This window comes from Oryctolagus cuniculus, chromosome 1, assembly GCF_051225735.1.
Source record: "Oryctolagus cuniculus isolate XC-2025 breed Fujian yellow rabbit chromosome 1, ASM5122573v1, whole genome shotgun sequence".
Lineage (NCBI taxonomy): Eukaryota > Metazoa > Chordata > Mammalia > Lagomorpha > Leporidae > Oryctolagus > Oryctolagus cuniculus.
The window spans coordinates 20,840,585-20,852,873 of record NC_142867.1 but is presented as its reverse complement, the minus strand read 5'-3'; the positions used below and the strand labels follow the sequence as shown (position 1 = coordinate 20,852,873).

The window sequence follows — 12,289 nt, the reverse complement described above, 5'->3', positions numbered from 1 at the left end:
GCTGCGGCTGTGTGTCCCCAGAACCCCCAGATCTTCCCAGCTCACTTCACATCAGCTCTGAGGTCCTCGTGGCGCTGGCTCCTGCAGCCTCATCTTCCCGCCTCACTGAGCGGGGGCTCACTCACTTTGCTCCTGCCACTGGCCTCTCTGGGTGCCCCCCACAAGCCGGGCCAGCCCCTGTCCTCACACCAGGGGCTGCTCTCCCATCACCATCCGCTCCTCACTGGCCAGCCCCAGCGACCAAGAGCTGCCGCCCCCTGCTTGCCTGGTCCTGATGTCGTCTCCATGTGAGTTTAAGATGCCCGCCCAGCGCCAGCCCGCCTGGGTGCAGAGCCAGTGTGCCATTCCCTTTCCTGGGACCACGAGCTGGATGGGTCATCTCAGCCTCAGTTTCCCCATCTGTGATATATGGGCCTACTGAGTCCCACCTCCACTGGTCCAAACTATAGGGCAGCAGCCCAGGCAGGAGGCCAGTGCTGGTGGTGGCCAGCCTGGAATTCCCACACAGGTGTGACAGTCGGGCCTGCAGCTGCCACCCCCATACTCCTGTCGCTGCTGGCTGTACAGGTCTCTGGGCCCAAGACCCCTCTCCTGGGGGCCTCTGGGGGTGCAGAAATGGGGTGCACCATGTCCTGAGCCCACCGCAGGCTTGCTCCAGTGCCGTCCTGGGCTGGAGAGTGACCGAGGACTGGCCCCAGGCCCGCCGTCAGTGGGGTTGTAGCCTGTGGCTGGCACTGCCCGTCCTGAGCCTCAGGGGTGAGCCCCGGCCACTTACGCATTACCCAGGCCTTGCTCCTGTTCCCAAAGCGGCGAACTGAGAGCTCCCAGGGCGGCATTGGGGCCAGGGTGGAGCTCCTGGTGCTCTGCTAATTTATCCTGACGGCTGTCATTTCATTTTGATTATTTACGATCGTGCTTCTGAGTCCACAGCCACGTGACCCGAGGTGTGCATTCCACGCGGGGAGCAGACTTGGCCGGGAGAGATTGGGTTTCAGCTTTGGCGATGTCTGCTGATTGGCTCAGGACACGGCTGCTGGCATCACCTCCCGCACTGCTGCCCCCGCCCCTGCAGGTCTCTGTGTTTTCGAATGATCTTGGCACTCAGGGCCTCATGGGATGGCTGACATTGCTTTGTTTCCTGTGGATTTCTTATCCTTGGGTTTTCATGCTGGTCCTCTCTGGGCGATGTCCCCTCAGAGTGCCCGGAACGGAGCGAGCTGTCCCCGTAGAGGGAAGTGTGGGTAGCCACTGCTCTCCCCACTTGTATTATGCATGAGGGCAGCAGTGACCAGAGAGGGACCAGGGTGTCCTCAGTCACACAGCGGCCACCAACTCAGCATGAGCCCGCTCACCTCTCTCCTGCCTGCCCTGGCAGGCTCATTATAGGGAGTCCAGGGGAGTGAGTTAAGTGCACATTCCTGGGCCCCAGGCAGGGCCAAGGGCTTGCTCAAGTTCACGGCCACTCACCTGGAGATGCTGACGAAGGGGGTGTGCTTATGAGTGGGGCATCTTCAGTGCTGCACCTGGTGGGTTTCTGATGTGACTGGCTTCAAAGGTGCCGGAGGTGCCAGTCCCCTCCCCCCCAACAGCACCCTCTCATCTCAGAAATCAGGGGACCCACATTCTCCCTCTGGAGGAGCTTTGTCCGGGGGCAAGCCTTGCCCTCTTCACTCTGGGCATGAGTGGCTCATCCACGAGGGAGTCTGCAACAACAGTCCCCCCATTGCACTGTTGGTTCATCCAGTTTCTCCTAACAACCCACGGAGGCAGACAAAGCAAGGCTCACTCTGCCCATTTTGCAGATGAGAACATCAAGGCCTCAGTTGATTCCCCTGAGGGCATGCAGCCAGTGAGTTCACAAAACAGACTCTGGATATTGGAGCCCCATGTAGCCTGAGGGGGTACGGCGTTAGGGGGTCAAAGAGGAGGGGCTGGGGGCTGCCCTGTGGCACCGTGGAGTAAGCCGCCACCTGCAGCACCAGCATCCCATATCAGGGCGCTGTCCGAGTCTCCGCTGCTCTGCTTCCATTCCAGCTGCCTGCTAACGCACCCGGGAAAGCAGCAGGTGACCCAAATGCTTGGGCCCCTGCTGCCATGTGGGAGGGAGACCTGGATAGAGTTCCTGCTCCTGGCTTCGGCTCTTGCAGCCATTTGGGGAGTGAAGCAGTGGAAGGAAGACTCTCTCTCTCTCTCTCTCTCTCTCTCTCTCTCTCAAAGAGGAGGGGGTTAGGAGGGAAAAAGGCTCTGAGCCATCCATCCATCCATCTCCATTCATTCATTCTTTGTGTTGGTTTGCCACAGCCCCAGTGGCAGGCTGGTTTTGGAAGGGAGGACCTGGCAGTGGTCTGCTGCTCCCTAGACTGGCTGCCGTGGGATCGTAGCTACTACGAGGAGGAAGGAACCTACCCGTCAGGGTTGAAGGGAAGCATTTCCAAGTCCTCTCCTGGGTGCAGAAGTACCTAGCACAGCGCGTGGCACAGCCGTCAGCCACGACTTCCCAGTGGGGCCGACTCCTGGCTGTGTGCCCAGGCCCTGAGAGCCCGGTCCTTGTCCCCGGGCCTGGGGGCACTGAGGTGCAGAGGGGGCTCTCCCAGCTGCACCAGTCCCAGGGGCCGTCCTCCCCGATGCCCCAATGCGGTGCCTCCGCCGCTTGCTTTACAGCATTCTCCTCCCCTTGTCTCTTAGCAAGGGATTCTGGAGCACGCTGCCTCCTTCAGAGAGACAGCAAGACCGGGACAGACGGGACCACGCCCCGGGCGGCCTGCAGAGAGAGGACCAAGGCGGGTTTGTTAGTCAGCCTTTTGTGACTTTATGGAAAATACCCAAGCAGGAGCCAGCGCTGTGGCACCGGAGGTAAGCCCACCGCCCACAGTGCTGGCATCCCATCCTTCCGATCCAGCTCCCTGCTAATGCGCCTGGGAAAGCAGTGGAGGATGACCTCAGTGCTTGGGCCCCTGCACCCCCGTGGGAAACCTGGAAGAAGCTCCTGGCTCCTGGCTTCTGATCAGCTCAGTCCTGGCCATTGCAACCATTTGAGGGAATGCAACAGTGTTGGAAGATTCTCTCTCTCTTCGTCTCTCTCTGTAACTCTGACTTTCAAAATAAGTAAATGAAACTACAAAATTAAAATAAAATCCAATCTCAAGCAGCTCCCGGGGAAGGACCAGGCTCGTTTCGGCTCGCTGTCTGGAGGTTCATAGCCAAGATCAGGCAGCCGCATTAGCCCGAGGTCTGGGGGAGGCGGGCAATGGCAGAGCAGGTGCAGGAGGAGCAGTCACAGATGAGCCAGGACACAGAGAGAAGCGAGGCCCGGCTCAGCTCACGTAAGTGCCCTCTCTGGAGAGTTGCCTGCCTAGGGCCGGGCCCCATGACCCGAACGCCTCCCCCTGGGCCCACCTCCCAGCCGCCTTAAGTGGGCCAGGCCAGCACCCTCATCCATCAGCCAGCAGCACTAATCTATGAGCTGCTAGCAGTGGCTTTGGGGCTTACCCGTCTGCACAAGTGAGGGAGCCCATCGAGTTCAATCTGTAGAAGACGCAGGGAGCTTGGTTTGGGTTTAGAAGGTAAGGGAGCTATGAGGTAGCTTCAAGCTCGAGAGTGGCGTGATCAGATTCTAGTTAGTTCTGTGGAGAATAGATTCTGACCAGGCAAGGGTGGAAACCAGAGATCAACGAGGAGGGAACCACAGCATCCAGGCACCAGGTGGTAGGAACTGGGGCCCGTGCAGTAGCAGTTAGGGATGGTGAGCAGAGGTTGGATTTGGGACGCGTGGGGGAGGTAGATTTGGCGGAGCTTGCGGGTACATGTGAGGGATGGCGGTCGGGGGGTAGAGAGTGGTGGATTTTTGTGCCTGAACATCCGGGAGAAGAAGCCCACCATTAGTGAGAGTGGGGGAGGGGGCAGCACACTCCCTGTGAACATCTCCCTGGTGAGAATGAAAGATTCTTTTTAAAAGTTAATTATTTGAAAGGCAGAGAGACAGAGATCTTCCCTCGACTAGTGCACTCCTCAAATGCTCACAAGAGCCAGGAAGGGACCCCAACCCAGGCCTCTCCCACGTGGGTGGCAGGGACCCAAGTACTTGAATGGTGACCTGCTGACCCCTGGGGTGCACATTAGCAAGAAGCTCAAATCTGAAGCACAGCTGCGACTCGAATCCAGACACTCCGATATGGGGTGTGTGTGTCCCCAGTGACATCTTGTCCACTGCACCAAATGCCCGCCCCCCAAAAAGATTCTCCAGGACCTTTGCTGTGCCAGGTTCGTCATGGCTTCCCCCGAAATGTGCAGGTGGTGAGGTCGGGTGCGCCGGAGCAAGACAGAAAGAGTTAATTTTCCCAGCCAAATGGAAATCCGCAGCTGGCCTTCCGCTAGGTGGGCGAGGCAGAGCAGTGGCCCCCGGCCCTGCAGCCGTACGCTAGAGAGGTTTGGGGCCAGTGTGAGCCCAGCCTCCCTTGCTGGAGAGTGGGCATGCGTGCTGGGTCGCATCAAGGCTCTGCTAAGTCCTGCACGAAGGAGTCTCTTTCAGCTGCGCTGTTCCTGCGCTCCCCAGCCCCGCGTGGCAGCCCCTCTCAGGTCTGCTCAGCTGCGGGCTGTCCCTGGAGGGGGGTGGGGTGGGGGCTTAGTGTCCTCCCCCACACAATTGGCTCCTGGGAACTCTCGTGTACAGCCTGGGGCATCCATGTAATGCTCTTATCAGCGTCCTCACTCACGTGGGGAGAGCAAGGCTTGTAGCAGGGTGAGGGCCCTTGGTTGTCACTCAGCTACCAGATCCAGAGCAGGATGTAGTCCCAGGAAGGCAGGCAGGACCCCCGCCCCTGCCCCCGAGCCTGGCCACTGCCCACCCCCAGCCATGCCACGGGGTGGGGGCGGGGGCAGGTTTGCAGTGTACATGGCCAACTTGGGCCTGGACTCTGCCTTCCCCAGAGGCGCCCCTCTACCCTCCCCCCTGCCCCCCAGCCATCCTGGAGCTGGGGCTGAGACTAGGAGAAGCCCATGGAACCCGAGAGCTTTCAACAGGAAACGGGTATAATTTTGGTCAGGGGCTCAGGCAAGAGCAGGGGGAGTCTGCCAGACACAGCGGCATCCAAAAGCAACAGGGAAGGGGGCGGGGCTTAGGGTTTCAAGTCTGTGCTTTGCAGGGGTGCATCGGGACAAATACGGACGGCTCATTCGGACCCAGGCAGGCTGTGCCGTTCCCACCCCTCCCACGTCCCTGCTGGCTGAACTGAGTGGGACAGGGAGTCCCCAGCCCCGCGCCCCCCTCCCCCGCCCCAGCCTTTGTGCTGTGCCAGGTCACGCCCTGCAGCCGCCTCCCCCACCCCACCCTTGGCCTCTGTGGGTTTTGTTCCTCTGGGAGCCCCCCAGAGAGTGGCCGCAGTGGGGGCCATCGTGGGGAGGGATGACAATGGCGCTGTTGTGCAGCCTGCAGGCCCGGCCGCTTCCCAGGGGCCCCGGCCAGCATTCCTCAGCCCTGCCCAGGACCTTCCTGAACCCTTGGAAAACCGGACTCAGCTGGCTTGGTGGGGAGAGGGACTTGGTCCGCCCTCAGCTCTGTGGCGTCCCCCAGCCCTGGCCATCATGCAGTGCCAGTCCCGGATTTAACGGTCTTATTAGATTAGCCAGTCCCTTCTTCCTTCGCGTCTCCCCAAACCCCTGTTCAACTGCATTTCAATTCCACAAACATCTCCCGGCCCCTGCAAGCGAGGAAAAATAACCAGGAACAGCCATGGTTCCCGGCGGGGAGAGCCAGTGAGGCCGCTCCCGGGCGGGGTGTACAGAGCCACGTTTAGTGAGTGTCTGCTACGTGCCAGCTCACGACGACCCCTTGACGTGGGCCCCACTGCCTTTCCCTCCCTGCAGAAGGGGAAACTGAGGCAGGAGGTGTGGTGCCGGGGAGTGGCAGAGCCAGGCTGCCCTCAGGGCTGCCCTCCCGTGCCCACTGCACATGTTAGGTGTGTGGCAAGGAGGTATTCGCTAGGCACTAGGATGGTGTGGCTTTGGACTCACGATACACAGCTAGCGAAGCACCCATTTTCATGGTGGAGAAACTGAGACTCCAAGAGGGGTGAACGAGATCACCGGAGGCCCCAGAGCCTGTGGATCTGGCAAGCCTGGGCTTAGAACCTCTCCCGGTCGCTTGCATTGCAGCTGAGCCCTCTGCCCCGTGCCGATGCTCGGGACGTGTGCAGTGAAAGCCCCGTCAGGTGCCCTGACCAGGGCCTGGGCTGGGTGGGCTGCTCTGGCTGTGGGGGGCGCTGTGGAGTCTTCTCCCATGGACTTGCATTTGCACAGACCCGGGAAACTCTGCATGAAGCGCATTTGCCACTGATCCTCGCGGGGGCCTCTTCCTCGCTGCCCAGGCAGGCACCTGTCTGCAGCACCTGGACGAGATTCCCCCAGGCCCCTGGTGGCCCCTCCTTGAGAGGGCAGCTGCCCAGGAAGTACGTGGGGCCACATGTGGAGCTAATGGCAGGGCGCATGCACACAGGCGCTCAGTGCCCCCTTGGGCTGCCGACTCCTAGGAGAAAGCCAAGAGGGCACAAGGTCTCTTGTTCACATGGGGACCCTGACCCTGACCCTGACCTTGCAGCGCAAGGTTGCATAGGCTGACCGGGACAGGACCCAGACCAAAGCTCATATCAGACTCCCAGAAGAGCCAGTCCCATGCTTTCTAAGCTGTATACATGTATTTATTGTTTATTTATTTATTAGTTATTTTAAAGATTCATTTATTTATTTGAAAGTCAGAGTTATAGAGAGAGATGAGAGACCTAGAGACAGAGGTCTTCCATCTACCGGTTCACTCCCCAGATTGCCTCAATGGCTGGAGCTGGGCCAACCTGAAGCCAGGAGCCAGGAGCCAGGAGCTTCTTCCGGGTCTCCTACAAAGGTGCAGGGGCCCAAGGACTTGGGCCATCCTCTACTGCTTTCCCAGGAGCCTTAACAGGGAGCTAGATCAGAAATGGAGCAGCCAGCAGCTCAACCCGCTGCACTACAGCGCCAGGCCCTGTTTATTTTTAAAGAGCGACAACATAAGGGTGGCAGAATTGGTACCTGGGGGTTCGTTTGTAGTCTTTGTGTCCCCGCCCCCCCCGATCCCCACCATGTACGTGCTTGAAAACTTCCACAACTGTGTTAAAATGACGAACCGAAAGTTACCGCCGCAGGAAGACCTTCCTTGCTTTGCTGAACCAAAACAGCAGCTTCCTCCTTCGCTTCCTCCGTGGGCTTGGTCCGGCCTACAGTTCCTTCATGAGCTCGCTCTTTGCGCCTGTCTCTCTCTCGCTCACCGTGGCTTTCCTGTGCCGCCTTGCACAGAGCTGGCCACAGAGCCAGCACCCAGGAAACACCCGTGCCATCAGCTCCTACAGGGCTGCCTAGGGGCAAGGTGGGCTCTCTGGACCTGCCATGGACCAGGGGCCCTGCAGGAGAGTGCACGGCAAACACGTGGACTCTGAGACAGGTCCCGGGACCCGGAAAAGCAGAGTGCAGTGTGGCTTGCTGGGGTGGGGGTGGGGGTGGGATAATGGCACGAGGGGCAGTGGTGGGGGCTGCAGGGTCTGGAAGAGTTCGGATTTTCTTCTCAGTGCAGCCAGCAGCCATCGGAGGAGGAGGGGAGGGTTTTATGTGGAGGCCCTCCAGGTTCTAATTTGCATTTTAAATAAATCCCTCTGGCTGCTGCATGGAGAATGGATTATAGGAGGAAAAAGAGGAGAGGAGCGAGCAGAGGTGTGGGGGATGGCAGTCAGGGCTGCCCTACCAGCTCCACCAGGGTGTGTGTGTGTGTGCGTGTGTGTGTGTGTGTATCTCTCTTTCTCTCTCTCTCTCTCTCTCTCTCTCTCTCACACACACACACACACACACACACACACAGATGCATGGCCTGTTTCTGTCCAGGGGAGGGATGGTGGGGCTGCAGCAGGGAGAGGCTGTGGGTGGGGACCCCAGAGCATCTGGCCAGGGGGACAGCAACATCAGCGTGTCCACAGTGGTCCCCCAAAAGCTGGGCAGGAAATGAATGATGAAAGAAGATGACACACGGAGCCATCCTGGGGGGCCCTGCCCCGCCCTGCCCCATCTGCTCAGGCACCTGCTGTGGCCCTGGGATGCTCCAGCGCCTTAGTGGTGGGGGCAGTGCTGTGGTCAGGGCAGGGGCGTGGGCAGGTGGCGTGAGCACCTCCTTTCACGCACACTCATGTTTCCGGGCCATGGGCAGGAGCCCAGAGCTACTCGCTGGTCTGTGAGACCCCGTTTCTACCACCCAGGAGTTCAGCCTGCTAAGGAGAGCAATAGGAGTAGACACAGACTGTGACCCAGGGGAGACAGCAAAATCCACTTGGGAAGGGGAAGGTTTTTAGGGGACCAGCGTTGAGGAAGGAGTTGCGAAAGTCTTTATGGAGGGAACCTTACAGGACGGGCTTGGGGCGGGGGGCATTCCAGCAGCGGCCAGCGGTTTCCAATGCGTGGGCATGGGACAGCATGAGTGGACGTCTTCAACAAGGAAAGCCTGGTCCCTTTGGGGGGCCAATCCTGGGGACACGTGGAGGAGTAGGGAAATAATCAACAGGGAAACTTGGCTGTGCTGGTGTATAGAAGTTCTTCGTACTGAATTAGGGCAGCTGTCTGATCATGGAGTGGCTTTGAAGCTTTGGGATCAGGCCAATGGTCTGGGGATCTGACTCTGGTAGGCATGGAGAGGATGGAGTGGAGGAGGTGAGAGGCTGGGATGATTGTCTACTGTAGCTGTCTGAGCTGTAGAAGACATGGGCCTGAAGCATAGCAGAGACCTGGGGATGGAGGAAGGGGGTGGGGGTAGGAGGCAACAGGACGACCTGGGGACCTTGGCAGGGATTGGTCAGGCAAGGGCAGAACCGCTCTGAGCCTTTTAGTTGAGTTGCCTTGGGGATTGTTGGCGCTCCAAAGGAAAGCGATGGACACTCAGAGAAGGGAAAGGGCTGGTGGGAGGGGCCTGAGTGGGGATGAACTCCGTGGCGGGCAGAGGAGTTGGGGTTCTTCCTCCACCGCCTCGTATGTCAGAAGCTGTTCCAGCAGTGCTCGCTCAGCCCGGGGGTGGACGTGCAGCCAGCCAGAGCCTGCCCGTTCTTCATCTGTTTTTAGAACGTTGATTGATCTGAAAGCCAGAGCTGCAGAGAGAGAGAGAGAGAGAGAGAGAGAGAGAGAGATCTTCTATCCGCTGGTTCACTCCCCAGATGACCACAATGGCCAGAGCTCGGCCAAGTTGAAGCCAGGAGCCAGGAAGACCCAAGCACTTGGGCCATCTTCTGCTGCTTTCCCAGGCACATTAGCAGGGAGCTGGATCAGAAGAGGAGCAGTCGGGACTCGAACCAGCGCTCCTACGAGATGGCGATATCACAGCACCACACCCCAGCCCTGATCTTCATCTTTGCTCGGCTTCTTTGTCATTTCTGCTTCTAGATGGCGCTCCCTGGGAGGCCGCGATGCAGGGGCCCCACCAGTCCTTTCTGCCTCTTGAGGACCCAGAATCCAGCACAGTCCATGGCCGGCAATGGAGGGCTCAGCTAGGAGACGCGAAGGGAAGGAAGGGGAGGAGCGGGCAGGGGGAGCCTCTTCCCCCTGAGCATGCGCAGGGCCTGGCCCCAGAGGCCCCTCAGCTGCTCTGTGCGGATGCGCCATCCTGGGCACACTGTGGGTACAGAGCTGGGCTCTGTGGCTGCCAAGCCTGCCCCGCTGTTTATCCCTCGGGTCTGGGTCCACAGTTTTTCTTTCAAGTCCAAAGACTTTTACAAATCGCAGCCTAAAACAACAACTTGGGCTGCATTTTTGAGGAGGCAGGGGGGTGGGGAGGTGGAAGGGAGGTGGAGGGAGTGGAGACCGCAAGAACCACTCCTTCCAGCCCTTTGCTGGAGCTCAGAGCCATAAAAACACCACGGGGCGTTTAAGTGCAGGCGCCCTGGGAAGAAGCAAGGGAAGAAATCGGTTTCCGGAGAAATGAAGACTTTCTTCTGGTCGCTGCATTTAGCAGGGAAGCCCTGGGGTGGGAGTGACTGGCACCATAGGATCGCCACCTTGTGGGTGGGAGTGTGTCCTCGCCACGGGCAGGAGGAGCTGGCATGGGCCACTGCCCAGGAGAGCAGAGCGGGCCCCTGGTTCTCCCCAATGCTGCGGCGGGCAGGGTGGCATTTCTGGCCACTTTACACAGCTTTTTGTGATGCACACGTCACACCCAGAGCTGCTTTCTGGCTGAGGCTTGTTCCATTTGGGGGTTGGGGGGTTCTGTGTTAAATTCGGGAAGATGCGGCAGGGGTGCGGAGAGGGGTACAGGGTAGGTGCTTCCATTGTGTTCTGCCTGAGGGTTTCTAGGAAGCTTCTGGGCTTCCTCAGGGGACTTGGGGGCCCCAAGGCTGGATGGTGAGTTCCAGTCCCAGGGCTGACATTTGCCGGCTATGGGATCTCGGCTCCTCCCTCAGCCTCACTGGGCTCCTTGGCCCTGGCCTTCTGCACATCTCCCCTGGCCAACGGGCAGCTTAGAGCAAGAGGCATGTGATCCATGGTGGTGCGGGAGGCTCCAGGGGCAAATCCTACCTTACCTCTCCCAGCTGCTGCCGGTGGCTGGCTGTGCTGGGTGATCCATCACTCCCCTCACACGGCATCTGCCCTCCGGGTATCTGTCCCTCTGTGTGTCCTCTGCTCTTATAAGGACACAGTCGCTGGGTTTAGGTCATCGTAATCCAAGATGACCTCATCCCCACTACATCTGCAAATAACTCTTTGTCCAAATAAGGTCATGTGCAAAGGGTTTGGGTGGATGTGAAACCGGGGAGGAGACTCTTCAAGCCAGGATACCTTGCCCCCTTGAATTGTCACCGTACCTTGTGAGGTCAGACACACATTGTTATCAACGGTGACTAACGTCCATGGGGTGCCACGTGCTGGGGAGGGGCCCAGGAGACCCAGAAGACGCCGCTGTGCACCTGCCGGTCTCACCCAGAGCAAGCAGACGTCCGCTGAACTTGGCCGAATGGCTGTTAGCCTGGAAGGGTGTTTCCAAGAGCAGGGGCTCTTTCTAGGAAATGCAGCCCCTCTGGGACAACCCCTGGGATGTCCACCGCAGACAACCTTGAACTTGCGTGGACTGCTAAAGACCGTGGTGAAAGCTACACTTTCCTTGTCACTTGTTCTGCTGGAAAATTCGGTCCAGCATGTGTTGAGAGATGAAAGAGTGCTCTGTGACTCAGGATTGTCTCGTTCAGTTGTTGGAACGTTGGCTGGGTGATCTGAGGAGACTTGGGCAGATCTAAGCCACGAGGACCTTGGTGTGGTAGGTGCCTTCCACACCTCTCTAGCGTGGGGGAGGGGGGAGCACATCAGCCATGAGCGGCGTGCGGTCCGCCAGCCAGGCTTAAGTGGGACTCGCGTGAACCGGGGCATGTTTATTTGGCCGGGTGTGTGGTTATCTGAATGAGCACTTGGTTATATGATATGCCGCTCACCAAATCCATGCTTTCCTGCATGGAAGATCAGGTTACGTTTAAGAAATGAGTTGGTTTTAAGTCATTTGGAAGACATAGAGTAAAGAGTACACAGGTGGGCCAAGGTTAGGGTCAAGTGAGTGACTGGAGAATGCCGTGGGCTGCCTGCTGTACACACCAGGTAGCAACAGGATGACTCCAATCTGGGTGAGTGGATTGGGTAGCCGGGCCTTCCTCCCTGGATTGGAATCTCTGATCTCTGTTCCACTGACTAGTAACCTCAGTGTTTCCATCTGTGAAATGGGGTGAGCCCCTGAGTGAGCTCTTCTCTGTGGGGTGCTATGCAGGAGAGAGCGCTGATCTGGGTGGGATGTGGCTGTGAGATCAGAGGCTCCACCAGTCCCCGGGGACTGACAGAAGCCACTCACCCAGGCCAGGAGCTTTGCCTTGCTTTGTGCTTTTTTTAAAAAAAAGAATCACTTTATTTGAAAGGTAGAGTTACAGAGACAGGGAGAGACAGACAGAGAACTCTTCCATCCACTAGTCCACTTCCCATATAGTGGTTGGCAATAGCTAGGGGTGGGCCAGACCAAAGCCAGGAGCTAGGAGCTTCTTCCAGGCCTCCATGTAGGTCTGGGGACCGAAGCATGTGGGCCATCTTCTGCTGCTCCCAGGAAAATTAACAGGGAGCTGGATCAGAAGTGGAGCAGCCGGAACTTGAACCGGTGTCTGTATGGGATGCCAGCACTGCAGGAAGCTGGATTGAAAGCGCGGTAGCCAGGACTCAAACCAGGCACCATGCTAGGGCACGCAGGCTGAGTGCCAGCTTTAACCAC

The 12,289-nt window shown here is 58.6% G+C and overlaps 1 protein-coding gene and 1 long non-coding RNA gene across 4 annotated transcripts in view; one reads left to right on the top strand and one right to left on the bottom strand.

Moving 5' to 3' along the window:
* The window catches only part of TSPAN18 (tetraspanin 18), a 166,182-nt gene that overhangs the window by 61,902 nt on the left and 91,991 nt on the right, over positions 1-12,289 (top strand). The window contains exon 1 of one of the 3 annotated variants that reach the window (XM_017346150.4): positions 11,242-11,302. The exons of the other annotated variants lie outside the window; for them this stretch is intronic. The gene's annotated coding sequence lies outside the window, so the exon portion shown is untranslated. Of the gene's footprint in view, positions 1-11,241; positions 11,303-12,289 lie in introns of those variants that run through there. 3 annotated transcript variants of the gene reach the window in all.
* On the bottom strand, positions 8,380-10,680 carry LOC108177715 (uncharacterized). Its single transcript, XR_001794518.4, has 2 exons — positions 10,572-10,680; positions 8,380-9,146 (listed from the first exon to the last, which is right to left on the bottom strand). It is a non-coding gene; the product is annotated as an uncharacterized LOC108177715 (long non-coding RNA).